The sequence below is a fragment of the Pelodiscus sinensis genome, chromosome 1 (genome assembly GCF_049634645.1).
Source record: "Pelodiscus sinensis isolate JC-2024 chromosome 1, ASM4963464v1, whole genome shotgun sequence".
NCBI classification, from domain to species: Eukaryota; Metazoa; Chordata; order Testudines; family Trionychidae; genus Pelodiscus; species Pelodiscus sinensis.
In genome coordinates this window covers 135554247-135582036 of record NC_134711.1, presented here as the reverse complement: position 1 = coordinate 135582036, position 27790 = coordinate 135554247, and the positions used below count along the sequence as shown (strand labels likewise).

The window sequence follows — 27790 nt, the reverse complement described above, 5'->3', positions numbered from 1 at the left end:
GTGGCCCCCTGAAAATGGCAGCTTTGGGCAACCACCTGGTTTGCCCGCCCCTAAGACCGGCTCTGAAGTGCTGGAGCACAATGATCGGGGGTGGGGATGGGGGAGAGTGCAGGGAGCACTGTTACCATCTGTGCTATTTCTGTTCTGTGGGCAAAGCAACCCCTTCATTCTCCAGCATGGTCAAACCACCATCTTTTATCGCCACTGAAATCTACCCAAAATAAAGGTTTTTTCTACCCCAAATGGTTGGTTGTGATCATATCAGCATGCACACATCTCCAGAACCACCTGCAGCATGTCATTTCCTGGTAAATGGATTCTGTCTCAACATCAGGTGAGATGTAATTTCCTGCTATAATATAACCACCACCCACTTTTATTAAATAGCTGAGCAAATAATCCTGTACCCACTGACATAACTTGATAGCAGTAATATGAAACTCTAATGAAATGGTTTACAGTGACAGCTGAGGTGACTTCTGGGACAGGAATTGCAGTGGGTGCTACAGATCAGGATTTGGGTGCACTGACTGAGCTGGGTGTGTGACATAGGACTCGAATAGCAGGCGGTGCTGCTAGTCAGGAATCAGGAATGAGACACATTGGCAGAACTTTGTGAAATACTGAAAAAGCTGGATCAAGATGAAGAGTTGTGGTAGGTTGGGGTGAGAGGCATTGACAGAGGTGTGTGTGAGCCAGGGGCTTGCAATAGCAGAGTGGCTGCATGGTAGAACTGAGGTGATCTGGCAGGGCTAAATGCCACAGTGAAAGTAACTTAAAATGTCTTACAAGTACTGTCCTATTGTAACCTGGGTCCCTGCCAGCTCTTTAAATAGCTCCCTGATGGCTTTTGCCACAGCTCAGCCAGCTCTTGCCAGAGCTGTGCACCAGGGTGCACCCCTTTACTTTTACCTCTGGTTATATGTGATGAAAGCTTGCACTGCCTCTGTCTGTATGGCTAGCCTGCTCACTGCTCTCAGTCTTTGTCTCCCTCTCTGATTCACCCACTAGGGAGGAAAAAAGTAGAATAAATATTTGAAAAAAATGTCTGCATATTGTCTCTCAGGATCTGTTCTGCCTAAGAGAGGTTCTTTGGTGTTAATGGAGCCTTTTGTTTTTGGGGGGTTTTGTACAGTTTATTTATTGTATGCATCAAATCACAAAAATACAGAAGTATGCAACTTTGGTATTCTCTTGTTTCCTAGTTTTGTTCTCTTTCTTTTTGTGCATCTGTTTATCTGTGTCTGCCTTTCTTTCTCTTTTTTTTTTTTTTTTTTTTTTTTTTTGCTCTCTGTTCTGAGGTTCCTGTCCCTTCAGTCTCTCTGGCCTTTGCTATGAAAGCTGCAGGGGGTATGTGGAAGAGCCAGGCAGACCCGTTTTACAAGTGTGTGTGTGTGTACCAATGTTAGAAATACAATCACATGATCTCCCCAGGGAGACAGTTGAGAAGACTTTGAGGAATAAAGAAGAGAAGGTGGGCAGGTTCAGGGTATGAAAATACATCAGGAAGAATTAGTCCTGGGAAACAACATAGCCATCAGCCTGTTGTGAGAAATCTACGAAGGAAGCAGAAGATTGGAGCTTTAGGAAAAGGCTACAGTGTCAATAGAAAGGGTGTAATTCAGGTAGGCAAGAGAAAACACTGCTGGAAGATTATAGATGTATGTTTAAATCTTTGAAAAAAACTTTACTTGTGTCATCTACTGAAACTCTGATATGGCTCTTTGTTGTTCAGATGTTTGTGCAGAGAATACTTGTCTTTGTAAATTCCAGAGCTAATGGTGATGTTGGGGCAGCGGGGTATGGGGGAAGAGGGAGAGAAGAAAGGAACTGTGCAGAGGACACACATCTCAGTTCTTTTTAATAAAAATGACTTCTAGGGGACTTTTTGGGTGAAGAGGAAGATTTTTGCACAAAATTAAAATCTGTCCATCGGAAACAAGGGAATTAAACTCTAGTGCTGTACATCTTGTATATAAGTTCTGTGTTACGTATGTGTGATACATACTTATGGATCTGAGTCTGATCTAATTTACAATAGCTTTACATAACATTCTGGTTCAGGGTAGAAAGCATGTCCATTTTATGACAAGCTGGACTGAATCCTCAGACCTCACCCTTCAGTGCAGCTTGAGGAACTGCATACTAGAACGGAAGCAATTTGCAATAATAGGAATGAAGAGGACATGGTCAACTACCTGGCCTGCTCCTCCTCCTCCTCCTCCACAATCCTCCCTTTGTGGAGGCTGACGCCAGGAGTGTCCTGGCCAGAGTTAATGGGGGAGCAGGTGACTGGCCCCCTTCTCAGGATGGCATTGAGCTGTTTGTAGTACTGTTTGTAGTACTGTTTGCCTCCCCAGAGTGTCCACTCTGCTTCTTGGGCCTGCCTGAGCTCCTTAATTTTCATGCAGATCTGGTTGAGGGTCCACGTGTGTCCCTTCTTGGCCAGGCTGGTGGCCATCCTACCATAGACATCCGTGTGGCACCCTCTGGTGCAGAGATCCTGGAGTTCTTCTCACCATAAACCTCGATGAGATCCAGGATCTCTGCATCAGTCCAGGCTGGTAGTCTCCTGTGTCCCTGGCTGCTGTGGGAGTGCTGGCAGCCATGGGGGGCTCAGAGGGAGCGCTGGGCTTGGCCATGGCTCCTGTGCTGCTGCAGTGTGCCGCAAGCCCTTTTCCTGTAGCCTGTTGCTTTAAAGGCTCCACAGGAGAAGGGGACCAGTGAAGATGGCAAGGTGGCCAGAACATCCCAAGTGCAGTTGTGAGAGGCCTCTGGAGGCCAGTTATTTTGAATTAGCAGCAGCTGAACTTCCACACTAACACTATTTCAAAATAACAATTTCAAAATAAGCATTATTCACCCTGAAAAGCAGGAGTACAGAGATCACAATAACCAGCCCCTTATTTTGAAATAATGGGCTTAGTAGTGTTGTTGCTCCACTTATTATTTGAAATATCTCCCTAGTGTAGGCTTTTCCTAGGCTTTCAGGGCTACTGGCTCATGATTGCTTCTCTGGCTTTGCTGGCTGCCTGACTCTCATGCACACTGTTTCTTGCAAAACAATAATTTTGTCCCTCTATTTGCAACCAGCCCCAACAGAAATCCTCTAGGCTATGTCTGCATTAGAGAGCTTGTACTGATGTAACTGTGTCACTGTAAGATTTCTTGTGTAGCTGCTCTATGCTAATGGGAGAGAGCTCATTTGATGTAATTAAACCACTCCCAGCTATGTTAATTGGAGAAGCTCTCTATACCAGCATTTAGTGTAACTTACATCCTCAGTAGAAACAATGATGGCACCTAAAGACTAAGGGCACGTCTACATTGTAGGGCAAAAGTCAAATTAAGGTACACAGCTTCAGCTACGTCAATTGTGTAGCTGAGGTCAAAATAGCTTAACTCGGCTTTTGGTGCAATCTACACAGCAGGAAGTGGAAGGGAGAACACTGTTCCTCTGACTTCCTCTGCTCCTTGTACAGTGAGGCTATGTTTAGACTGGTATGATTTTCCACAAATGCTTTTAATGGAAAAGTTTTCCGTGCCAATCTAGACGCGGTTTTGCGCAAGAAAGCCCCGATCGCCATTTTTGCGATCGGGGCTTTTTTGCGCAAAACAATACCGTGTTGTCTACACTGGCCCTTTTGAGCAAAAGCATTTGCACAAGAGGGCTTTTGCCCGAACGGGAGCAGCATAGTATTTCCGCAAGAACACTGACAATCTTATATGAGATCATCAGTGTTCTTCCGGAAATTCAAGCAGCCAGTGTAGACAGCTGGCAAGTTTTTCCGCAAAAGCGGCTGCTTTTGTGGAAAAACTTGCCAGTCTAGACACAGCCTGAGGTAACAGGAGTCGAAGTATGAAGTCCTACAGCCTGACATTATTTCAAAATAATGGCTTGTTGTGTGGATGCACATTTTGTTAATTCAAAATAATGCTGTTGTGTAGACATGCCTTAACTGATTTACTTGGGCTTAAACGTTGTGGTTGGAAACCACTTTGTCAGATACATAGAATCAGCAAGGGGCCATGCGCTCCATGCATCTGATAAGTGGTTTTTACTCACAAAAGCTTATGCCCAAATAAATGTGTTACTCTTTAAGGTGCACCAGGACTCCTCATTCTTTATTCAGATACAGACTAATCAGGTTACCTCTCTGAGACTTGTCCTCAGTAGACATTTTTTCCACACTTCTGAAAGACATAAATTATACCAACACAGTACAGTAGTAGTGTGTATATATAGTCTAATTCTCCTTCTACATGAGGCCCAGTCCCTTTGGATGGTGGCTTCTATTGTTGTCACTGCATAAAAGGTGATTAATGGTTCCTTCCATTTCGGCTGAAGGAAAAAGTGCTTAGCACAAAAATCAGTGTTAGCCAGATCTATGATTATTAAAGAACATCTTGATGGCATAACAAGTTGTTCAGAAAATAAATGATTAAGCATGACTGTGAAATTTAGGGACAATGCATACATATCTCTTTGTACCATCACAGAACCTCCAACAGCCTCTTCATTCAGACTTTTTTCTCCAGTGTCATCTGTACGAATATCTCTGGTGCAGGCCTAGCTGCATTTCCCCTCTTTCACTAGAACACTTCTATTTTTCTCTTGGGCCCCCAGCACAGAGTTTTTCTGAAGCTACGTCTATACTACAGGTTTTGTTGGAAGAGGCAATGCAAATAAAGTGCTGATTAGCATTTTCTTGCACTTCATTTGCATAATCTCTTCTGATCTGTTTTTGCGCAAGAGGTTTTTGTGCAAAAACATGCAGTGTGGACATTTCCTTTTTGTGCAAAAAAACCTTTTTGTGCAAGAGCCTTATACCTTCTTTTTTGAGGCATAAGGATCTTGCGCAAAAGGGGGCTTTTGCGCAAAAAGGAAATATCCACACTGCATGTTTTTGCACAAAAACCTCTTTTGCAAAAACGGATAGGAAGAGATTATGCAAATGAAGTGTGAGAAAATGCTAATCAGCTCTTCATTTGCTGTTCTGGCAAAATCCATAGTGTAGGCATAGCCTGAGAGCTCTGTTTCCTTCCTATTTTGTAGTTATCTTTTAAAAAATCTAAATGTAATCTTTTAAAAATCCGGTGACTCCACAACTCCTCTTCCCTTCCCTAATTACTTTCACAATAAGCTACCGCCATCTATTAATTTATTATGAGGAATGTTAGGTATGAATCCTAATTTTTTATTCTTACCACTGCTAGTTCAGTGAGAAAGTGATTTGTAAGTAAGCAGTGACATTTGAAACTGAAGTACCACTTTTATTTCATTTCTTGATGTGATGGGGCATCTGCCCTGCACTGGCCTAAGAAGGGTTAAATCCAACCCTGGGAGAGGGCAGGGGCTGTGGAGCAAGCAGCTGCAGCAGATAGCAGCCAATTAGGGCCCAGCTGAGGGCTGTATAAATAAGGGCTTCTGACAAGAGTAGACACATTCATTCTTGCTCCGGCTGAGAAGCAGGATGGACCTAGTTGCTAGGGAAGCTAGAGATTTACTGGGGTAGGGCAGGGCAGTTAAACTCCCAAGCTGAGGCCTTGCTATCAAGACGATATTATTAGGATACATGGAAGAAGCCAGGGCAGGCAAAGGCAGCAGGTGCACACCCACTGGCCCATGATGAGTGGCCCTGTCAGACTGCAGTTTGCTCCTGAGGTAAGGGGCAAGATGATGAACAGCAGTAGGATCACTGAGGCAAGGTGGATATAGGGGGTTGGGGGATCTCTGAGGGGGAAGACCAGTGAGTATGGGAGCACTGCTGTGTGTGCGGTAGTACCTGGAGATAAGGGTGGTCTGGGAGGGACATAGGCCCTAACACTAGATGGTGGAGAATAACATGTCACAGTAGGCAAGACACTGGACAAAAGGAGATGCTTCCACACTGAACTGAGCTAATTCCCAAGTGACTTGCAGAAGGCGCTGTGGCAGTGAGTCACACCCTATTGGCTGTGTCTACATTGGCACCCTTTTCCGGAAAAGGGATGCTAATGAGACACTTCGGAATTGCAAATTCCGCGGGGATTTAAATTTTCCCCGTGGCATTTGCATGAACATGGCTGCTGCTTTTTTCCGGCTCGGGGTTTTGCTGGAGAAAAGCGCCAGTCTAGACAGTATCTTGCGGAAAATAAACCCTTTTCTGCAAGATCCCTTATTCCTACTTGACGAGTGGTGTTCTATTGTTGGTTTTCTTGGGTCTATCTTGAAGTAGATCGTTTCTGGGTAATCACCTGGCTCTTTCAATTTGTTTTTTTTATTTCTCTGGGTGGGTAATTGAGGTTTATAAATGCTTGGTAGAGATCCTGAAGTTTCTGGTCTCTGTCACTGGGATTAGAGCAGATGCGATTGTACCTAAGGGTTTGGCTATAGACGATGGATCGTATGGTGTGTCCTGGATAGGAGCTGGAGGCATGTAGGTAACTGTAGTCAGTGGGTTTTCTGTAGAGAGTGGTGTCTAATTTACCATGGGTGATTTGTACTGTGGTGTCCAGGAAATGGATCTCTCGTGTAGAATGGTCCAGGCTGAGATTGATGGTGGGGTGTAGGTTGTTAAAGTCTCTGTGGAATTCATGCAGTGTTTCTTGGCCATGGGTAGACCAGACTAACACGGCTGCATCTCTATCCCTATTACATTTGGCATTCTGATGGAAGAATGCTCTGGTTAGTAACTAAATTTCTTATTTTCTATTATGCTACCTATTATTGGGCTTTGGAGATACCCACACACCTGCTCTGGGAAGTGAATGGAATTCACAAGGGTGGAATGAATGAGAAACCTCAGTTTTTGGGATATGAAAAACAGAAAGGCCTATTAATGGATATACTGTAAAATCTCGAGTATAATGCACACCTATGTATAGCGCGCACACTGAGTTTAGACTCTTAAAATCATGAAAAACCCGAACTCCTATGTCTAATGCGCATCCATTATACGAAGAACGGGAGGGAAGGAACGGGAAGGAAACCTGCCCCCCTCCCAGCTGCCTGCGTGTCAAGCTGGCACCTGCTGGGGGGGGCCTCCCTCTCCGCCCAGCTCGTGCCTACTCGCCCACCCCTGCCCAGCTTGTGCCTGCCGAGGGTGAGTTTAAAACTTTTAAAAAAACCTCCTATAGATATTGCACACCCCGACTTTGATGCTAACAAAAATGGGAAAAAAGTGCGCATTATACTCGAGATTTTACAGTATATAGACACATGATTAGAGACTCAAAACAAATATTCCAGGTTGAAGAGAACAAGAGTCACCTATGACACACAGGATAGGTGCAGGCAGGAGGGCAAGGAACTGAAGCAGGCTTGCTTCTGAAAATAGAGGAAAATGAGACTAGAGGATAGACAGCTCCAAAGTGCAGTTTTTATTGTGTACTAAAAGATTCAAGAAGAGATGACAGAACAGCTGGCCCAACAATTTACCCACTGCACTTTTTGCCAGTGCAACACTTAAATCACAGAACAATATTACAAATGGAACTCCTGGCTTCTGCCACCAACATAGCAACTGTCCCGCCAGATGAGGCTCTACAAGGACAAGTGTAGAGTCCTGCACTTGGGACGTGTCACGTTGCTGAATTGGAGGGAAGCAGCCAGATCGCTGCTGCACCCCTAGGTGGGGGTGTTGGCCCCAGAAATTGGTGTGGGGGGAGCCATGTGGGGTATTGAATGGGAGATTATTGTTTGTTGATCTTATGTACTCTATTTATGTGAGTGTATAATGTGTGTGTAGGTAGGAATCTGTAATCTGTGCGGAAGCTGAATATTTCTGTGAATGTGGTTAAGCATGGCTATGGACAGGCTGAGTAGCAAAGCCCTGTGGAACAATGACTCTCAACTGGGTGTGTCCATAGCCTAAGAATGGGATTTGTCACCTGAGGGCAGCCAGCAGGAAACATAGAGATTGGCCTCTGACCAGGTGACTTGCTGCATACAAGAAGAGGCCAGGAAGGAGTATAAAGAGGCCATGCGGTCGATGCCATTTTGTTTTCAGCTCAGCACTTCATCCCAGAGGCAGCACTGCAGGGACTGAAGAGCCCGGAAGACCTGTGAACCCATCCTGATCGTAGGATGTGCAATAAGAACTTTTAAACCAGCAGCTGCAACATCTCTGCTAGAGCCTGCATCGAGAACTGGGAGATTCGGTGCATGTAACGTACTGTACTTTAATAACCTTACTCTCATGCTTTTCTTTCTTGTAATAATAAACCTTTAGATATAGATTCTAAAGGATTGGCCCAGCGTGATTTGTGGGTAAGGTCCAGAGGGTAAATTGACCAGGGATCTGTGGCTGGTTTCTTGGAACCGGACAGAACTTGTTCGGGGTAGGTGGGATTGGGTGCTAGGACCCCCCACCTGTGTATAGGCCCGGGGCCATCTGGGGCACGGATATTGCTGGGGCGTCGGAGGGGTTTTGCTCGGGAGGCTTCAGGCAGGCAGCTGAAGCGCTCTGTGAGACTGGTTTGTGGCCTGTGTGGAGAGGTCGCCAGTCAGGGGGACTGTAAAGAGCCCCGGATTTGAGCAATTTGCCCTGAGCGGACGCCCTAAGCTGTGCCCAGACACGGCCCGGTCTGTCACAGGACGGAAGAATCCCAAGTACTCTTACAGGCTCGGGACCAAATGGCTAAGTAGTAGATCGGCAGAAAAGGACCTGGGGATTTCAGTAGATGAGAAACCTGGATATGAGTCAAGAGTGCGCCCTTGTAGCTAAGAGGGCCAATGGCATATTAGGGTGCATTAGGAGGAGCATTGGCAGGAGCTCTAGAGAAGCGATTTCCCCTTTATTCGTCTCTGGTGAGGCCACATTTGGAGCATCTAATTCTGTGTCCAGAAAGAATGTGGATACATTGTAGAGGGTCCAGCAGAGGGTAACCAAAATGTTTAGGGGGCTAGAGCACATGACCTATGAGGAGAGGCTGAAGGATTTGGGCTTATTTAGTCTGCAGAAGAGAAAAGTGAGGGGAGATTTGAGAGCAGCCTTCAACTACCTGAAGGGAGGTTCCAAAGAGGATGGACAAAGACTATTCACAGTAATGATGGATGGCAGAAGAAGAAGCAGCGGCCTCAAGTTACGGTGGGGGAGGTCTAGGTTTGATATTAGGAAAAACTATTTCCCTAGGAGGGTGGGGAAGCACTGGAAGGAGTTCCCTATGGAGGTGGTGGAATCTCCATCCCTAGAGGTTTTTAAATCCTAGCTTGACAAAGCCCTGGCTGGGTTGATTTAGTTGGGATTGGTCCTGCTTTGGGTAGGGGTCGGACTTGATGACCTCTTGAGGTCTCTTCCAGCTCTATGATTCTGTGATAAGGTGGAGTACATACTCTGATGGGAAAAGCTCAGTGAGAAACACTGCATTACCTGTTACCTATGCTTGTGTAAATTTGCTAAACAGGTTTGATATTGAACGCTTGTTTGCAAATAATAAATAGATTGAGAGAACCCTTCAATTGTTGGCTTGTATCTATCATTGTTCTCAGATAGTGCCAGAAAATCCTTTGCCGACACAGGGGCTTAATAGCTGCTTTTTATAAGTGTCTGCAGTCATCTTTCTTACTGAACAAGAGAAATGACGTTTGAGGGGTAGCCAAGTTAGTTTGTTACAGGAAAAACTTAAAAAATAACAAATATAGATAATAAATAATAACAAAATAGTCGGGTAGCACTTTAAAGACTAACAAACATATAGATGGCATCGTGAGGTTTCATGGGTACAGCCCACTTCTTCAGATGACTGGAGTGTTGGAAGTCCAGAACCAAGAATAAATAAGGGAAAGGGGTGGGGGCAGGAAAAAAATTGGAGCGAGGGGAAGAGGACATTGGGTAGATAAGTTTCAAAGGGATAGCCGAGCCAGTTGGTAAGAGGAAAAACTTAAAAAACAACAAATAAAATGAAGTCATTCTAGTCTCTGTTTTGGAGGAAAGGTCTACAGGTTGGACCTCCCTAGTCCAGCACCCTTGGGACCTGACCATTCCCTAACTATGGAGTCTGCCAGACCAGATGAGGTCAATGAAGGCCCCTTTGCTGTTGGCTTCAGGACTTCACTCCTGGAGAGCTACTGGCTCCCAGCCCCTGGACTCCCATCTTGGCTGTCTGCCCCATCCAGGCTCTGCTCTCTGTCCCAGGTGGGCTCCTGGCTTCTGGCCTGGCTTTGCTTCCAGCCACCAACTGGCCCCCCTGCTGCTAGTCTATCTCTGCGCCTGGCCCTTGGGTACCCTGCCACTGGGCTCCAGGCTCCTTGCTACTGCAGCTCTCTGGCCGGCAATATCTATGGTTCTGCTGCCATGGTTTTCTCCCCTGAGTGCTCAAACCCTGGGCTGTGTCTACACTGGCATGAATTTCCGGAAATGCTTAAAACGGAATACTATTCCATTTTCAGTTTTTCCGGAAAAGGAGCGTCTACATTGGCAGGCTGCTTTTCCGGAAAAGTGTCCATGGCCAATGTAGACGCGCTTTTCCGGAAAAGAGCCCCGATCGTCATTTCCGCGATTGGGGCTTTTTTCCGGAAAAGACTACTGGGCTGTCTACACTGGCCCTTTTCCGGAACAGTGATCCAGAATAAGGACTTATGCCCGAGCGGGAGCAGAATAGTTTTTCTGGAATAGCGGCTGATTTTGTACAGTACAGCTTCGTTGCTTTTCCGGAAATTCAAGGGCCAGTGTAGACAGCTCGCAGCTTATTCCGGAAAAGCGGCTGATTTTCCAGAATAAGTGGCCCAGTGTAGACACAGCCCTGAGGATGCTGGACCATGGATGTTCCTGGACTAGAGAGGGTCAGCCTGTATTTAGTAGCACCAATAACCTGTGAATCTTGGTGTTTCCATGGAATTAAGAATGTTTTTACGGGTAATCACAAACTGATTTTTTCTCATATGTATATGTAACTCTCTATATACATTCACATTTATATATCTATACATACTATCTGGAATAAAATTATAGTTCAAGAAGTACCCCTCTATTATTATTAGAGAGGTGTGTCTTATTTAATTTGTCTTTTAAAACATTTGTGAGACTATGGTGCTTGTTCCTGGCAAGTGCTGTGTTTAGTCAGAGAAGATATTGCATAGGCAGTGGCAATATGAAATTCCTTGTTCTGCTTCCATTAATGTGCCTTAACCCTGACCATGGAGGGACCATTTTTAAGGTGGAGGGTAGGTTAGTCCTAAGATGCACACACCTGCAGGTCTGCAAACATATGGATCTGTTCCTTGTTTGGTCTCACTGCTGAGACTGTCAGCAAGAGACAGATTTGTTTGTGTTGTAAAATAACAGGAACTGAACTGAGACCTACCAATTTATTTCAAGACAAACCACCCCAAAACTACTTGATAGTGACAACTTTCAGTCATTACAGGCAGTCCCCAACTTACGTCGGATCCGCAGTTACGAACGGGGCCCTTCCTCTCCCTGGTCTCCAGCAGATCAGGGAGAGGAAGCAAAGCGGCGGAACGCGCGGCCAGCTGACAGCCCAGACACGTCTGGGCTGTCAGCTGGCCGCGCGTTCTGCCGCTCTGCTCTGCTCTGCTCCCCCTCCCCCTGGTCTGCAGACCAGGGGGAGGGGGAGCAGAGCAGAGCAAAGCCGCGGAGCCCGAGGGCAGCAGGATAGCCACGGCGTGTCTGGACTGTCCCGCTGCCCGCGTGTTCCGCCGCTTTGCTCCCCGTCCCCCTGGTCTGCAGACCAGGGGGACGGGGAGCAAAACCACGGAGCCCGAGGGCAGCAGGATAGCCACGGCGCGTCTGGGCTGTCCCGCTGCCCCCGTGCTCCGCGGCTTTGCTCCGGACGCCTGTGGTACAGCAGCTGGGGTGCTGCCGGTTGGTCCCATAGCGCCGCTCTGGGCGCCCCTGGACCAACCCAGCAGCACCCCAGCTGCTCTGCCCCAGGTGTCCCCAAGTCAGCAGCTGCTGAAAATGACCAGTGGCTGACTACAGAAAGCCCCTGCCCCGGGCTTCCTGGAATCAGCCGCTGATCAGTTTCAGCAGCAGCTGCCTGGGGTTCTTAAGTTGAATCTGTATGTAAGTTAGAACTGGTGTCCAGATTCAGCCACTGTTGAAACTGATCAGTTTCAGCAGCGGCTGAATCTGGACGCCAGTTCCGACTTACATACAGATTCAACTTAAGAACAAACCTACAGTCCCTATCTTGTACGTAACCCGGGGACTGCCTGTATTAGCAAAGTCTTGACCATTGCTGTCTAGGCCTCATACCCAATCTGTGATATGTGGGCTTATGTTTCAGACCCTAATCTTACTACACCTCATTACACAATTAATTAGCAAAGAGTTTATTGAGAATGGGACTGGGAATTGTGAAATGTTAAATTCCATATAACCTTCTCTGTTCTCATTGATGCTAATGGGATAATAATACTTATCTACCACACAATGGGCTTTGTGATCAATCACTTAATATTCATACTGAGCTTCAAAGCTGGGATCATTGCAAACAGGAATTGCTATATTGCAAGGTCAGAAGTGGCCCATATAAAATGCCAGGTGTTACTTGAGTATATTTGTGCTTAACATTGAGAATAATGCTGAAAGGTATTTTATATATTATTATAATTTTGTTTTAAATGGAACGGTGTCCTGGATTTTGGACACCCCTGTCCCCTTTGTTCAGTTTTGCTGGACAGGTGTGAATAGACTTGTCTCAACTAGTTTTTACTAAAAAAAATTCCTTCCATTGCTAACAGCAGTTCAGTTCCAAGAAAAGAAACAACAGTGGGAGTGCCAGTACAAATAAAGCACAGTTTGCTGCAGGCTATTTTATCACCAGCTTGCGTAGACCTGGCCAGATCATGGGTTGACAACATAGCAATTAATACTACAGCTTCCTGTATTAATGCTACCACCACAGTATCACTGACGGCATGCACCAGAGTTGGCAACACCAGGAATTTTCAAGACAAAGGGTTGATGCGGAGCAGGGGTGGATAATCATTTTTGGTGTGGGGCCACTTCAAGATTGTGGCAAGTGGTCAAGGGCTGCACTTTTCTATGGAGGGGGTGCGGTGTCAGGGATGAAGGTTGGTTGCAGGAGGGGGTTGTGATCTGGGACACCTATACCCTCTCCTCGGCCCTGTCCCCAAACTCCTGCCCCAGGTCACAACCCCCTCCTTCACCCAAACTCCCTCTCAGACCCCACACTCTCCTGCACCCAGCCTTTGTCCCAAACACCGTACCCCCCCCCCCCCGATAGAAAAGTGCAGGCCTTGACCACTTACCACAATCTTGAAATGACCTCCCATCAAAAATTACTGTTTGTCCCTGCTCTACAGCATACTTGTGTGAATTTGTTTGATGTGGAGTAGCGTTGTTATCAGACAAGCACATCTGAATGTCTTGCAGTGCATGTATGTGTGCAAGTGTGACTGTGCAGTTTTCTGCATGAATCTACGTGTATGTCTGAATGGGAAACCAAATGCACGTATTTGTGTGAGTGCTTGTGTGTAACTGGGATTTCAAGTACCTAAAAATGTGTCTGTTAGTGATTGTGTCCATGTATTTGTCCATGTCATTGTGTGTATGTTATTTCTGAGTGAGGTTTACTTAGTCTGATTGCTTACAAGGTAGGGCTGAAAGGTTTGGGTTGATCTTATTGACTTTTCAGTAACAATTGTCCTTCTGGTTGATTCTAGTTTCAGTGATTTGCTCACTTGAGAGCCACTCCCTGAAAACAGGTGAATGTGTTGTGGTACTGAATAGAAAGAGAATAAAAAGTGAAATACAGCTCTGGTTTGGGATTTCCAAACTGCTGCTTATATACTCTGGGGAAGAAGGGATCATTGTGATAGTCTAGTCACAATTCCAGCGCATTGTAGGCTATAGTTGTATCCCCCTTTGTCTCTTCCCATTTGTTTTCCTATTTAAGTATCAACCTGTAATTAAATTACCCGTCTCAATTTTTTTTAATTCATTACAATCATTGTCTAGATCTACTTTCTCTCTCTTCCGCCTCCTTCTAGCTTTAGTCTCAAAGAAAGAAAATTTAGGATGGCAACAGGACACAAGAGGCCTTCCAATGCACATATGCATTCTCCCATGAGCGTGCAGGAAAACACATATATTCCTGTAAAAACATTTTAATGGTCATGAGTTAACCCTGAACAATGGTACAACAAATGCTTGCACAAGTGTTATTGGTAAACAAATAAGAATGAATATGACACAAACATGGTCAAATTGAACTTACATTAGAATTGAACAGAATCTTCATAAGGTTGTTCTCATGTTCTGTCTTTAAATTGTCTCATCTGAATTCCAATGACAGGCATTTGTGAAATAGAGGCAGATGACTATTTACTGTGGCAGTAATTCTTACTGGCAAACTTGAAACAGCTGCAGTGCAATTTTAGTAAATATTTTCAGGTATGTATCAGCTTATTAGAAAAACCATGAAACATACAGGTATGAGTCAGTTGACATAAGATGTTATGAACCTTGCAAGAGAATGTCTGTAATTCCTACACATAGAGTGGGGTGAAAATGAAAGATGATTCTATTGTAAATAATGGGTCCTTTTGATTATTTATTGATAGGGACATCAACTGGTCAAATCCAAATATGTTTTACTAATAAAAAAACTAGACAGCTAAAATCAAATGTCACAAACAGAAAAGGTTAGCTTATCAGTTCTAGAGTATCAGGCCTGCCCATCCACACTGACATAGATTACAGCAGTTTCAGTGGACTTTTATAGACAGGATTTTCATCCTATATTACAGTTTGTGGCAAGTAACACAACTGATACCGTTTAATCATTGACAAAGATCAGTCTTGTTGCCAATGTCTAATATACTACATTATATTTTCTGTTCTACATTTCCAACATAACAAAGTATCACAAAAGTGTAGCTTTTTCTCTGTGCAGTTTGGCATAGGTTTAAAATGAGTTTTAAATTAAACATTGTCACCTTTATAAACTAATATTTCCTATGCACCTGTGAGATGTACTTTGTTCCTATAAAACATTTTTTGTTTAATTTATAATCAGTTAAACACAAACATGTTTTTGCAAAGCACACCTAATCATAAAGTATAAAAAATGTAATCTCCTGAAAAAAGTTTATAACCTTGATATATTTTCTGCTTTATACGCAATATAAAATATGCTTGCTAACAGTTCTTTATCTTTGCTAACCTGACTTTGCAAAGTTTCCTGTAGAACTTTGTTTGACACTTCTTTAGTTTACTAATGAGAACAATCTTATGGAACAAGGGTTACAGGGATGCTGAAATAGCACATCTGACCTGTCTCAAAATAGCAAGCACGTTCAAAAGATGCGGGATAGCTATTTTGGGTGATGATACTGAAAAGTTATAGGTATGCTGTCATATGTTTGATGGTTCAAATTTATAAAGTAGTTTATGAAAAGTGTGAAATGTGCAAACAACTATGATAATAGAATTATTGGCATGAAACTGCAGTCTTGCATATTGTACAGCGGGGTGTCCAAACTTTTCTCAAAGAGGGCCAGATTTGATGAAGTGAACATGCGTGAGGGCCGACCATTTTGCCTGACATTCTTTGAACCATTAAAATTAAATGCAAATTAACTATTTTATGCAAAATTTATGGCAAACGGCATACTTTTCATTTCGTCACATGGATGACAAATCTAAACAGGTGTTAAATCACTCTGCCTTTCAAATCTGAAGGCCAGATGGGAAAAAAAAATCCAGGAAGCTGAAATATATGTCAGGAACATTGTAAAGTACATTACATATTATTGGTAATAAAGGTTGTCTGTCAACTTTTAAGTTCAAAAAATATGAACAGGAACATAACACCAAGTATATATGTTGTGTCCAAATATATTTATAACTGATTTAGACCAACTGACATTAACTGAGATTTTATAATGTATTCATCTCAATACATATGGATTCGTTGGGGGCCATAAAAGATAGATATTGCCAAATTACCTGTGGGGCCGTATTAAACCGGAACACGGGCCACAATTGGCCCGCGGGCCGGACTTTGGACATGCCTGTTGAATGGAGTTTGTTTACTAGGCTGGTGTAGAACGAAGGATGAAGCAGACAGTAAACAGACCTTGCTTCTTCCCCTGCTTTAAAGTGTTCACCAAAGAGGAAAGTGAATGAGATTCTGCTTATAAAGGTGTGAAAAGCAGAAGGGACCTAAATCTGTTCTCTGGGACTCTGGCCTGATGTCAGTAAGCAGGAGCAGATGACCGTTTTGCGGGGCCCTGGGCAGCATAATGCCGCGGGGCCCCCCCTTTGCCACAGCACATGCGCAGTATAGCAGTGTTTCCCAATTTTATTTGGTCAAGGAACCCTTTTCAGCTTTTCAGAATTTCAAGGAACCCCTAGGTTTGTCAAGCAGAAAAAGAAAAAAAGGGGTGGGGAGAGGGACCCACCAATTCATGAAAATCTCCACCAATGCATGAAAATCACATTCCTTTCCCAAGATCCCTCTCCCCCACCTCCCTTCCTTGAGGCCTTATCTGCTCTGTTCCCCTCCTCTCCATCACTTGCTATCCCCAGCCCTTATACACTCTCATTAGGTTGAGACAGGAGGTGTGGGGTGGGAATGAGGGACTTGGGTGTGGGAAGGGGTGAGAAGTACAAGCTCTGGGAGGGAATTTGGATGCAGAAGAAGGGGATGTTGGCTCAGGGAAGGGGCTCCAGGCTCGGGAGCGTTGGGGGTCAGGTGGAAGGTTGGGGTGCTAAGCAAGCCAGGGCTTGTGGATGTGAGGGTGCAGGAGTTTGGGCTGGATATGTGAGGGACTCAGGAAAAGACGGTTATGAATACGATGGGCTCAGGACACAGATTTGTGATGTGTGGGTGGTGCAGGAGTGTTGTGGCAGAAGACTGAGGATGTGGGGATGCAGGAGTTCGGGGATGTAAGAGGCTCAGGACAGGGGGTTCCAGTGTATGATAGGCTCAGATTTGGGGTCAGGTGGTGCATGCGTGTTACGATGCTGCAGTGAGATGGGGATTTGGCCCCAATTGGGGGCTTGTTGGCCAGGCTTCATTTTTAAATAAAATATTATGTCAAACTCAAAGGCTACGTCTACACTGGCATGAATTTCCGGAAATGCTTAAAACGGAACAGTTTTCCTTTATAAGCATTTCCGGAAAAAGAACGTCTACACTGGCAGGCTGCTTTTCCTGAAAAGCCCTTTTTCCAGAAAAGCGTCTGTGGCCAATGTAGACACGCTTTTCCGGAAAAAAGCCCCGATCGTCATTTTAGCGATCGGGGCTTTTTTCCAGAAAAGACTACTGGGCTGTCTACACTGGCCCTTTTCCGGAACAGTGTTCCGGAAAAAGGACTTTTGCCCAAGCGGGAGCAGCGTAGCTTTTCCGGAAAAGCAGCTGATTTTGTACAGTTCAGCGTCGTTGCTTTTCCGGAAATTCAAGGGGCCAGTGTAGACAGCTAGCAGCTTATTCCAGAAAAGCGGCTGATTTTCCGGAATAAGTGGCCCAGTGTAGACACAGCCAAAAGGTTTTAGCATTGTCTTTATATATGAGAGGGGTGAGGAACCTGTTTTGAGTTAAGGGTCACTGACCCACTGCGGCTGGGTGGAAGTATGCTGGCTCAGGTGGCAGGGTGCTGGGGCAGGCAGGTGGTGGGATGCTGGGGTCAGAGACATGGTCCTGCTGGGCACTAGGGTGACTGGCAGGGTGCTGGGACAAGGAACAAGGTGCTGCTGGGTGTTAGCATGGATGGCAGGATGCTGGGGCCAGGGCCAGGGTGGTGCTGAGTCATGGGGTGTGAGGCAGGGTTCTGGGGCCAGTGACAGGGTGGTGCTAAGTGCTAGGGTGGATGGCAGGGCTGCCAAGGAGCGGGATAGGGATGGGGTGCAGGATCTGGGAGGGAGGTGGGGGGGCCAAAGGGGGCAAGGTCTGGGTGGTAGGTAGGGTGCAGAAGCAGGCTGGATGTAGGGTGTCTGGCCGGGGGAGGGAGCAGGAGCAGATTGGGGGTAGGGTGTCTGGGCTACAAGGAAGAGTGCAAGGAGAAGACTTGGGTAGGAGTTGGACCTCCCTGATCTGGCACCCGCTGGACCTAACTGGTCCCAGATGAGGGATTTTTGGACCAGGGGAGGTCATTTCAGGGCTCCTGGTTCCCCTCCCCCCAACTAGGCTTCTTTGCACCTCTATCCCCTGCAACCCAACTGAGCTGCCCACCCCTGCTGGTTCCCTGCACCTCCCCCAAAACCATCCCCCATTATCCAAGGGAGAGCAGCACCAGTTCCCTGCAGCCCCTCACAGCCAAGCTGAGCTGTCCTTCTGTTCCATATGCCCTCCCCCATCCACCTCAGCCCAGCTGAGCCCTGCACTGGTTCCCTGCATGCCTCCCCCACAGGACTGCTGAGCCCCGTTTCCCTGCACCTCCCCCAAGCCCCACAAAACTGCTGAGCCAAGTGCCAATTCCCTGCCCTCCCCTTGAGTCTAGTCCCAGTTCCCAGCACCTCCCTCCTCCTGCAGCCAAACCGAGCTCTGAGCTCCACATACATACCCTCACCCCACAGCCCAGCTCCCTGGACCGCCCCACTCTGCAATTGAGCTGAGCTCAATTTTCCTGCACCCTCTAGCCCGCAATGCCATTACCCTCTCCCCTCCCAGCATCACCCTGTCCCTCTCCCACTGACACCTCCCCTCCTTCCCTTTTCCTCATTGTCTGCACTTGGCCCCCTGGCATTTGTCTCTCTGCTACCCTGTCCTTTTGGTGCCTTCCCTCCTCTCCTCTCCCCCTCCACACAAGCTCCTTCCTCTCCCAGCCCTTCCCCTTCCCCTACCCTCTGCCTTCTACTTTGTGGGGCTGGAGTCTGCCCTCCATCCCCGGACTCTGAACCCACAACTCAGCCACGCAGAGCAACACAGCATCCAGCAGTTTTAAAATCCCGGGCTGTGACGTTAGGTCATACCTGGGCATCTCCCCACTCACCGGTTTGAGCACACCGCGCAGGGCAGCAGCAGCCAGCAAGGGGGAGCTCAGTGAAGGTTGCGCACAGCAGGGACAGGACGGGGATGGGGACAGGGGAGAGACACTCTGGGGCCGGGGTGGGAGGATGCGCAGGGGGAGCTGAGGCCCACTCCAGTTCCAGATATTGGTGGAGCATGGGCACCACGAACCCATACAACTCGCCGTCCATGCCTCTGCTGGCTAACCGGCTCTCTCTCTCTGAGGGGGCGGGGGAGTGCCAGCTCCTCACGGAACCCCTTGTTTTGCTTCGTGGAACTCCAGGGTTCCCCGGAGCACCAATTGGGAAACACTGCAGTATAGACATAACCCTAGAGAGGTGGTGGAATCTCCATCCCTAGAGGTTTTTAAGTCCTGGCTTGACAAATCCCTGGCTGGGATGATATAGTTGGGGTTGGTCCTGCTTTGGGCCGGGGGCTGGACTTGACCTCCTGAGGTCTCTTCCAGTCATGTGAGTTTATGATTTTATGATAATACCTTAGCATGTCAACAACCCATTTCACTGCAAAGGCCTCCCATTCTAAGGTGGAATAGCTGGTCTCCGAGAGGAACATCTTATGGCTTAGGTACAGGATGGGAAGTTCCTTTCTTCTGAGTTCTTAGGACCACATTCCTCTCAGTCCTACCTTCAGGGTGTCTGTCTGGAAGGTGAAGGGTTTTGTGAAATATGGTTGGGACAGTACATGCTCTTGGGTCAGCTATTCCCTGGAGAGTCTGGAAAGCCCTTTTACTGTCCTTTGACAATTTGACCTTCCATGGCTTGTTGTTTTTCATTAGATCTGCCAGTGGGGTGGAAAACATGGCAAAGTCGCAGTTCAGCAGAAAAGGACCTGGGGATTACAGTGAATGAGAAGTTGGATATGAGTCAACAGTGTGCCCTTGTAGCCAAGAGGGCTAATGGCATATTAGGGTACATTAGGAAGGGCATTGCCAGCAGATCTACAGAAATGATTATTCCCCTTTGTTCGGCACTGGAGAGGCCACATCTGGAGTATTGTGTCCAGTTCTAGGCCCCACACTATAGAAAGGATGTGGATGCATTAGGGAGGGTCCAGCAGAGGGCGACCAAAATGATTAGGGAGCTGGAGCACATGACCTATGAGGAAAGGCTGAGGGTATGTCTACACTACAAAGTTAGTTTGAACTAACGGACATTAGTTTGAACTAAATTTCATAGGCGCTACACTAGCACTCAATTAGTTCGAATTTAATTCGAACTAATGGAGCGCTTAGTTTGAACTAGGTAATCCTCATTCCACGAGGATTAAGCCTAGTTCGAATTTACTAGTTCGAATTAAGGGCTGTGTAGACCCTTAATTCGAACTAGTGGGAGGCTAGCCCTTCCCAGCTTGCCCTGGTGGCCACTCTGGCCAGCACCAGGGAAACTCTACTGCCCCCCTCCCGGCCCCGGAGCCCTTAAAGGGCCACGGGCTGGCTACACAGTTTGTGCCAGTTGCAAGCCTGCCAGCACCCGTGCCAGCACACCCAGCAGCTGACACCCCATGAGCTAGCCACCCGATGACACCCAGCCCTCTCCCTCTTCCCGGAACCAGCCTGGTGGCTCCCAGGACCCTGCCCGGGGCTGCAAGAGGTGGGCGCCCGCGTGGTCTAGTGCGACCTCATCGTGGACCTCATCGAGGTTTGGGGGAAAGCCTCCAATATCCACGATATCCGCACTAGCCACAGGAACGCGGCAGTCTACAGCCGCATGGCTGCCAGCCTGGCCGCCAGGGGCCACCAGCGCAGCCAGGAGCAGGTGCGCTGGAAAATCAAGGACCTGTGGCAGTCCTACTCCCAGGCCTGCCTGCCAGGGGCCGACCCGGAGGCGTGCCCCCACTTCCAGGCTCTGGACCGCCTCCTGGGGGCTCATGCCGTCCCTGCCTCCCGGGATGTGATAGATCCCGGGGCAGAGGGACCGCTCCCAGAGACGGAGGAGGAGGAGGGCTCCGAGAGCCAGGAGCCTGCCGGCAGCCTGCCCAAGACCCAGGACCTCCGAGGCACCCCACAGAGCCGCTCGCCTGTGTCATCCGAGGCCGGGGAGGCGTCCACATGTGAGTACCATCGTGCTCCCCTTATGTGTACGGGGGGCTGGGGCGAGAGGGAGCCCAGGGACCATGCACCTGGGCCTTGCCCACCATGGAGCAGCAGCTGGGGATCCTGCAGGGGCCCTAGCCTTGCAGAGGGGAGCTGGGTTTCACACACCTGGGCCCCTGGGGTAATTGACCGCTGTTCTTGTTTCACCACAGCCGCAGCACCTGGGACTGTAGGGCGCACCATCCCGCCTGCAGCAGCCACCCGCGCCCAGGCCAGCAGGAGAGCCAGGAACCAGGAGGAGTACCAGAGGCGGCACCTCCGGTTCCTGGAGCAACAGCTCCACATCCAGGAGCACTGGGTCCAGGAGGACCTGAGGCTGCACCGGAGGAGCTTGGAGGCACTGGAGGAGCAGGGCTGTGCCCTGTGAGGCCACCTCTAGAGCCTGCTCGACCGCTTCCCAATTACTCCTGCTCCCCCTGCTCCTGCTCCCCCTCCCGCTCCCCCTGCTCCCCCTGCTCCCGCTCCTGCTTCCTCCACACCCCCCGTCCCTCCTGCTCCACCCTCCACAACCATTCCCCACCGACACCCCCAGACCCGCAGTGTTGCGAGACAGGAGAGGCAGTCGGACCCCCACTCCTGAGCTTTCCTTTTCCTTCCTCCCTTCCCTCCCCTTCCAGCTCCTTTGTCCCAGGTTTCCCCCTCCCCTCTCCCACCCTCCTTCCTCCCTCCCCCCACCCCAGTTACGTTAAATAAAAAGATGTTTTTGTTTGAAAAACAGGTGTCTTTATTTGACAGTAGGTAGGGAGGGGAAAGCGGAAGGGGGTAGGGTGGAAGAAGGCCCCAGTGGGGCATGCAAGGAGAGGTCAGTCCTTCTCCTCCACCAGGAAGCTCTCCCGCAGGGCTTCCCGGATCCGGACGGCCCCCTGCTGGGCTTCCCGGATGGCGGCGGTGCGGGGCTGACCGTAGTGGCCAGCCATGCGGTCAGCCTCAGCCATCCAGGCTGGCAGGAAAGCCTCCCCCTTTCTCTCACATAAATTGTGGAGCACACAACATGCTGCCACCACGGGTTGTGCTCGGCCAGGTCCAGACGGGTGAGGAGGCATCGAAAGCGGGCTTTCAGTCGCCTGAAGGCCCCCTCCACCACAATGCAGGCCCTGGTCAGCCTGGCATTGAAAGCCTGGCGGGAGGGATTGAGGTGCCCCGTGTAGGGCTTCATCAGCCACGGCTGCAGTGGGTAGGCGGCATCCCCCACCAGGCACACGGGCATGTCCACGTCCCCGACCCTGATGTGACGGTCAGGGAAAAAGGTCCCGTCCTGCAGCCGCTGGCACATGGAGGAGTTGCGGTACACCCGGGTGTCATGTGCTTTGCCAGACCAGCCCGTGAACTGTCCCCGGTGGTCACACACAGCCTGCAGGATCATGGAGAAGTACCCCTTGCGGTTCACGTAACAGGACGCGTGGTGTTCCGGGGCACGGATGGGGATGTGCGTCCCGTCGATGGCCCCCCCGCAGTTGGGGAAGCCGAGGGCGCCGAATCCCCGGATGACGGCGTGCAGGTTGGCGAGGCGGACCACCCTGCGGAGCAGCACCCGGTTGATGGCCTTGACCACCTGCGGAGAGAGACACAGCAAAGCACCAATCAGTGGGGCGCCCGAGTGGCTGGGAGCATTCGTGCCCTGGCAGTGCCCTGCGCCCCACTCCCGGAAGCAACCCTCCTGGCGGCATGTAGTACAGCTGGGACAGACCGACCCCTCCGGTGCGGGGCGCTTTCGCTTCCTCCCGCCCCACCTTTGTCCCTGGGGCAGCCCATCCCCTCCTTGCAGCCCCCCTCCTCCTCCGGCGCAGTGGCCGACGAGTGCCATACCTGCATGAGCACCGCTCCGACGGTGGATCTCCCCACGCCGAACTGGTTCCCGATGGATCGGTAGCTGTCCGGCGTGGAGAGCTTCCAGAGGGCAATGGCCACCTGCTTCTGGAGGGGGATGGCGGGCCTCATGAGAGTGTCCCTTCTGCGCAGAGCAGGGGCGAGCCACTCGCAGAGTTCCAGGAAGGTGTCCCTCCTCATCCTGAAGTTCTGGGTCCACTGTCGGTCTTCCCAGCGCTCCAGGATGATGTGGTCCCACCAGTCGCTGCTGGTGTCCAGACGCCAGATGCGGCGGGGCATGCCAGTGCCGGGGCGCCGCCGCGGCTCCTCCACGGCCCCCAGGGGGGCCAGGTGGAGAGGCAAGGGGCTGACGTGCACCAGGAGGTGCAAGGCAGCCTCGAGCCATTGCTGGCAGGCTTGCAGCAGCAAGTCCAGAAAGTGCACCAGAAGGTGCAGGGCGAGCTGTGGCTCCATGTTACCACCTGCGGCGGCGTCCCAGAAGGGAAGCACCGACACACACGGGCGCAGAGACCAACGCTTTGCTGTCCCTCGGCGAGGTTGGCAAGCAAGCAGGAAAAGCTGAGAACCGGCTGTCCGGGGGGGTCCCTTTAAGCACGAGCCTCAGATAGCCTCAGACAGCAGCCATACAAAGCAACTACTGACCTGATGCCCTGCCAGAACCGGTTTCAGCCGCCCTTAAATGCGCCCCTGCGTCCAATCAGTGTGGACGCGCTAGTTCGAATTAGCAAAATGCTAATTCGAACTAGTTTTTAGTTCTAGATGCGTTAGTTCGAATTAGCTTAGTTCGAATTAACTAATTCGAACTAAGTTAGTTCGAATTAGCGCTGTAGCGTAGACGTACCCTGAGGGATTCGGGCTTATTTAGTCTGCAGAAGAGAAGAGTGAGGGGTGATTTGATAGCAGCCTTCAACTTCCTGACGGGGTTTCTAAAGAGGATGGAGAGAGGCTTTTCACAATAGTGACAGATGGCAGAGCAAGGGACAGTGGTCTCAGGTGACAGTGGGGGAGGTCTAGGTTTGATATTAGGAAAAACTATTTCCCTAGGAGGGCGGTGAAGTACTGGAATGGGTTCCCTAGGCAGGTGGTGGAATCTCCATCCCTAGAGGTTTTTAAGTCCTGGCTTGACAAAGCCCTTACTGGGATGATTTGGTTGGGGTTGGGGTTGAGGTTGGTCCTGCCTTGGGCAGGGGGCTGGAATCAATGACCTCCTGAGGTCCCTTCCGGCTCTAGGATTCTATAGTTCTATGATTCTATGAACATTGGGTACAAACCAGAGATAATATTTGGCAGTCCCTTGAATTTCCATACTTACCCCTTTATCAGAGAGGTGGGGTAGTTCCGAATGGCCTGCACATTGTCCATGGTATAACCTAGGTGAGTCACCTCCAGCTGATCTAAGTAATACTTGGCTGGGTTTGGGCTGAGACCTGCATCTCCTCACGCCTGTAGCATGCTCGTGAGGTGTTGAAGATGTTCTACTCAGCTGGCACTATAGATGATATTGTCAATATATGTGGCTGCATATGCACTATGGACTCAATATGTGGTTTATGAGCTATTGAAAGGTGGCTCTGACTCCATGCAAACCAAAAGACATCATTGTGAAATGTTAGAGGCCAAGGGTGCTGTCTTCTCCCTTGAGGCTAGAATCAAAGGGCTCTGCCAGTACTATGTCTAAGATGGAGATAGATTCTGCATGGCCCAGGTGCTTGAGTAGGTAATCCACCCTGGGCATGGTGCAGGCTTCAAGCTGTGAGATGGCATTCCTTTTTCTAGAGTCATTGCAGAACCTGACAGCCCTGCCTGGCTTCAGGTTGGGGGCTAGTATTGTAGGGCTCTGCCATTCGGTTTTGGACTCATGGACTTCCAGGTGAACATCATATTTAGTTCCTTCTGCATGACATCCCACATTTTCTTGGTGGTCTCTCAGGGTACATCTAGACTACAGGCCTCTGTCGACGAAGAGCGTCTAGACTACAGCCAGTTCTGTCGACAAAGCAAGCCACTTTTTCGACAGTCTAGATGCTCTCTTTTGAAAAAGCACAATGTGGATGCAATAGCACCTTTTGGCGACAGAACTCTGTTGACAAAAGGCGTTATTCCTCGTAGAATGAGGTTTACCACTGTTGACAAAACTGCCGCATTCTGTCGATTTACTGTCGACACAACTCGGCAGTAATGTAGACGCTGGTATAGTTTTGTCGACAAAAGTCCACTTTTGTCGACAAAACCCTTTAGTCTAGACACACCCTCACTGTCTAGCTGGGAATGGGAGCAATGTGATGATTTATCACACTTGTTCTTCCCGTCTTGGCAGACAAGACATGGGGGAAGACCGATACCAGCTGTTATAGCTTGTCTTGCTGTTTGGGGTCAAGTTCTTGGCCAAATGCCACTGGCCCTGACTCAGAGGGTTCATTGGCCAGTAGCCCCAGTTCAGGCTTTGAGGTATACGGGGCAATCATGAGGGCCTCCCATTCCTTCTAAGCCTTAAGGAGATTCACATGATAGATCAGTGTGTCCCTCTGACATCCAGACAGCAGTATCTCATAATAAATGATTCCTACCTGCCTTGTAACCTTGAAGGGAGTCCCAACAAGGGGTAAGGGCATCAGTAGGCTTGCAGGATCCCCTTTGGGCTGACTCTCTGGCATTCAGAGCAACAAGCATATTAGTCCCATGCTTCTTGGTGTATCCCTAGCCAGAAAAATTGCTGGGCTTCCCTCTGTAGCATCTTCTCCTTCATCAGGTGCCCAGCTCAGGGCACCACATGGGCCAAGTGGAGCAAATCTTCGCAAAACTACCATGGGATTAGCAGTTCGTGTAGGCCTACCTTTATAAATAGTCTAAGGACCCACAGACAGAGGAGGTCCTTTCAAATCTCAAACTGCGGTTCTTGGGGTAAACACTAGGGGAGGCTTTCTGTTGGGGTAGATCATGCCATCTACTTCCAGGCCTGGCTGAGGTTTGGGTCTTCACTTTGTCTCTGAGGAAGTCCTTGTTGACATCCAGCCATCCTTCTTCTGGCCCAATCGGGGCTTCTGCAGGAAGCGAGCTGGCTCTGGTGTCCCAAAGTCATCTGGGGGTTCCTCCTCAGGGTCATCTGATGTGGGATGGATGAACAATGACCTCTGGATAGAAGTGCCCTCAGTCCATAAAAGGGCACTCTCTCCAGAAATGCCCCTCTTGGCTGCAGTTGAAGAAGCAGTCCTGACTGGTCCTGTAGGCGGCGTATTTCCTGTCCACATTGTTTTCCTTCTCTCTCCAGGACAGAGGTGGCTCTGGTTAGGGCCTTTGCACAGGCTACCCTTGTGGGACGGGAAGCCAGGTACAATTGTGGGGATTTCCCTGTTGAGGTTTATGGGGACCCCAGAGTATGTCTACACCACAGAGGTTTTATGGAAAAATGGCCGTTTTTCTGAAAAACTTAAATTACATTCACACTGCAATCACCTTCTTTCAAAAAAATTGAAAGAACAGAGGAGTTTTTCTGACATTGGTAAACCTCTTTCTACAAGGAAGAAACCTTTTTCCAAAAGAGCTCTTTCAGAAAAAGGCGTGTGTGGAGAGGGCAGAGGGAGTTCTTTCGCAATAAGAGAAAAGAGGAAAAAGCATAGGTGCCCTGGTGGCCATTCCACTCATAGCAATCACAGCTTACATGCACTGTGCTCGTTACCTGTCAAAAAAGCAGATCGCTTTTTTTGAAGCACTTTGGCAGTGTGGACGCTCTCTTTGGAAGAAGTTTTTTTGGAAGATCTCTTCTGGAAAAGCTTCTTCCGAAGGAAGCCTGCAGTCTAGACATAGCCCCAGCTAGATAGCTGGTTTTGATCACCTGGGCTCTCTAGTTTATGGTATGGTCTCTCCAACCCCTCATGTAGTCTTCAGTCAGTGAAACCGCCTCTATGAGGGATACTAGGTGGTGCCATTGCACCCACTCCTTCCTCCCAGCCGGTAGGATCTGGAGAAATTGTTCCAAAGCTACTGCTTTGCATGGTTGGACTCCATTCTGGTGTTCTGCTTCAGCTATCACTAACAATAATCCCAGACTCGCTGGGCCATCACCTTGGGCTTGGCTCCTGGCAGATACTAGTCTCAGTAGAGTTGCTGATGACATATCGCAGAATTGATACCCACTTGATCCAGGATGGCCACTTTGACCTTTGGATATTCCAGCAACTTCCCATGAGACGACGTTCTAGTGCACTCTCTACCCTGGATCCACCAATTCAGGGGCCAGGAGTGTGGCCCAGTATTTTGATGGTCACCTGGCAGAAGTGGCAAACCGTTCAAAGGTAACAAGGTTGGCCTTCGGGTTGTCACTGGTTCCCTTCTTTGTAAGGCCTACTGGTAACCCCACTAGATTATCCCCGGCCTCATCTCTGACCGGCCTAGGGCAAGGGGACAGAGCAAGTCTCCACAGCAATGCCATCTGCTGGACCAGTCATTCCTGTTGGGACTGTTGCTGGGTGGCCAGCTTGCACAGTGACTGTTGATGCTGCTCCCGTTGCTGTGCTGCTTGCTGTTGTTGCTGTGGGGCCAGTTGTTGGAGCAGCTGTGCCTGCTGCTGTTGCTGTTGTGCAGCTTCCTGCTGCTGGTTGGCTAATAGCCATTTCAAAAGCTTTCTCTGAGGTTCTGATCAATATCTACATTCACCACCAGTTGTTGAGGAGTTGATATAACTTTCTTGGGGTGGAGGCTGAGTATTCTATGGCCCTGTGGTTGGGCTCAATATCATGTTGCTCAGTAGTTTGGGTCTTCGCCCGTGGTCCTGGCTACCAGAATAGCCTAGCTGGGTTGCTGGCAGTGTTGCTTTTAAGATCTTCCATCCATGAGCGGAATGAGTTTTGTCTTGTGCACCAATATTGAGGTCATGTGTGCTTGTTTGATATGTGCCACTTTGGCACCTATTACCAGATTTTCCCAATA

The 27790-nt window shown here is 48.8% G+C and overlaps 1 protein-coding gene across 2 annotated transcripts in view; it reads left to right on the top strand.

Annotated features, from left to right (window-relative positions):
* Positions 1-530: 530 nt before the first annotated feature.
* Positions 531-27790, top strand: part of STYK1 (serine/threonine/tyrosine kinase 1) — a 73222-nt gene continuing 45962 nt past the window's right edge. The window contains exon 1 of one of the 2 annotated variants that reach the window (XM_075902852.1): positions 531-655. The gene's annotated coding sequence lies outside the window, so the exon portion shown is untranslated. Of the gene's footprint in view, positions 656-1421; positions 1626-27790 lie in introns of those variants that run through there. The other variant, XM_075902842.1, reaches the window with a different exon arrangement.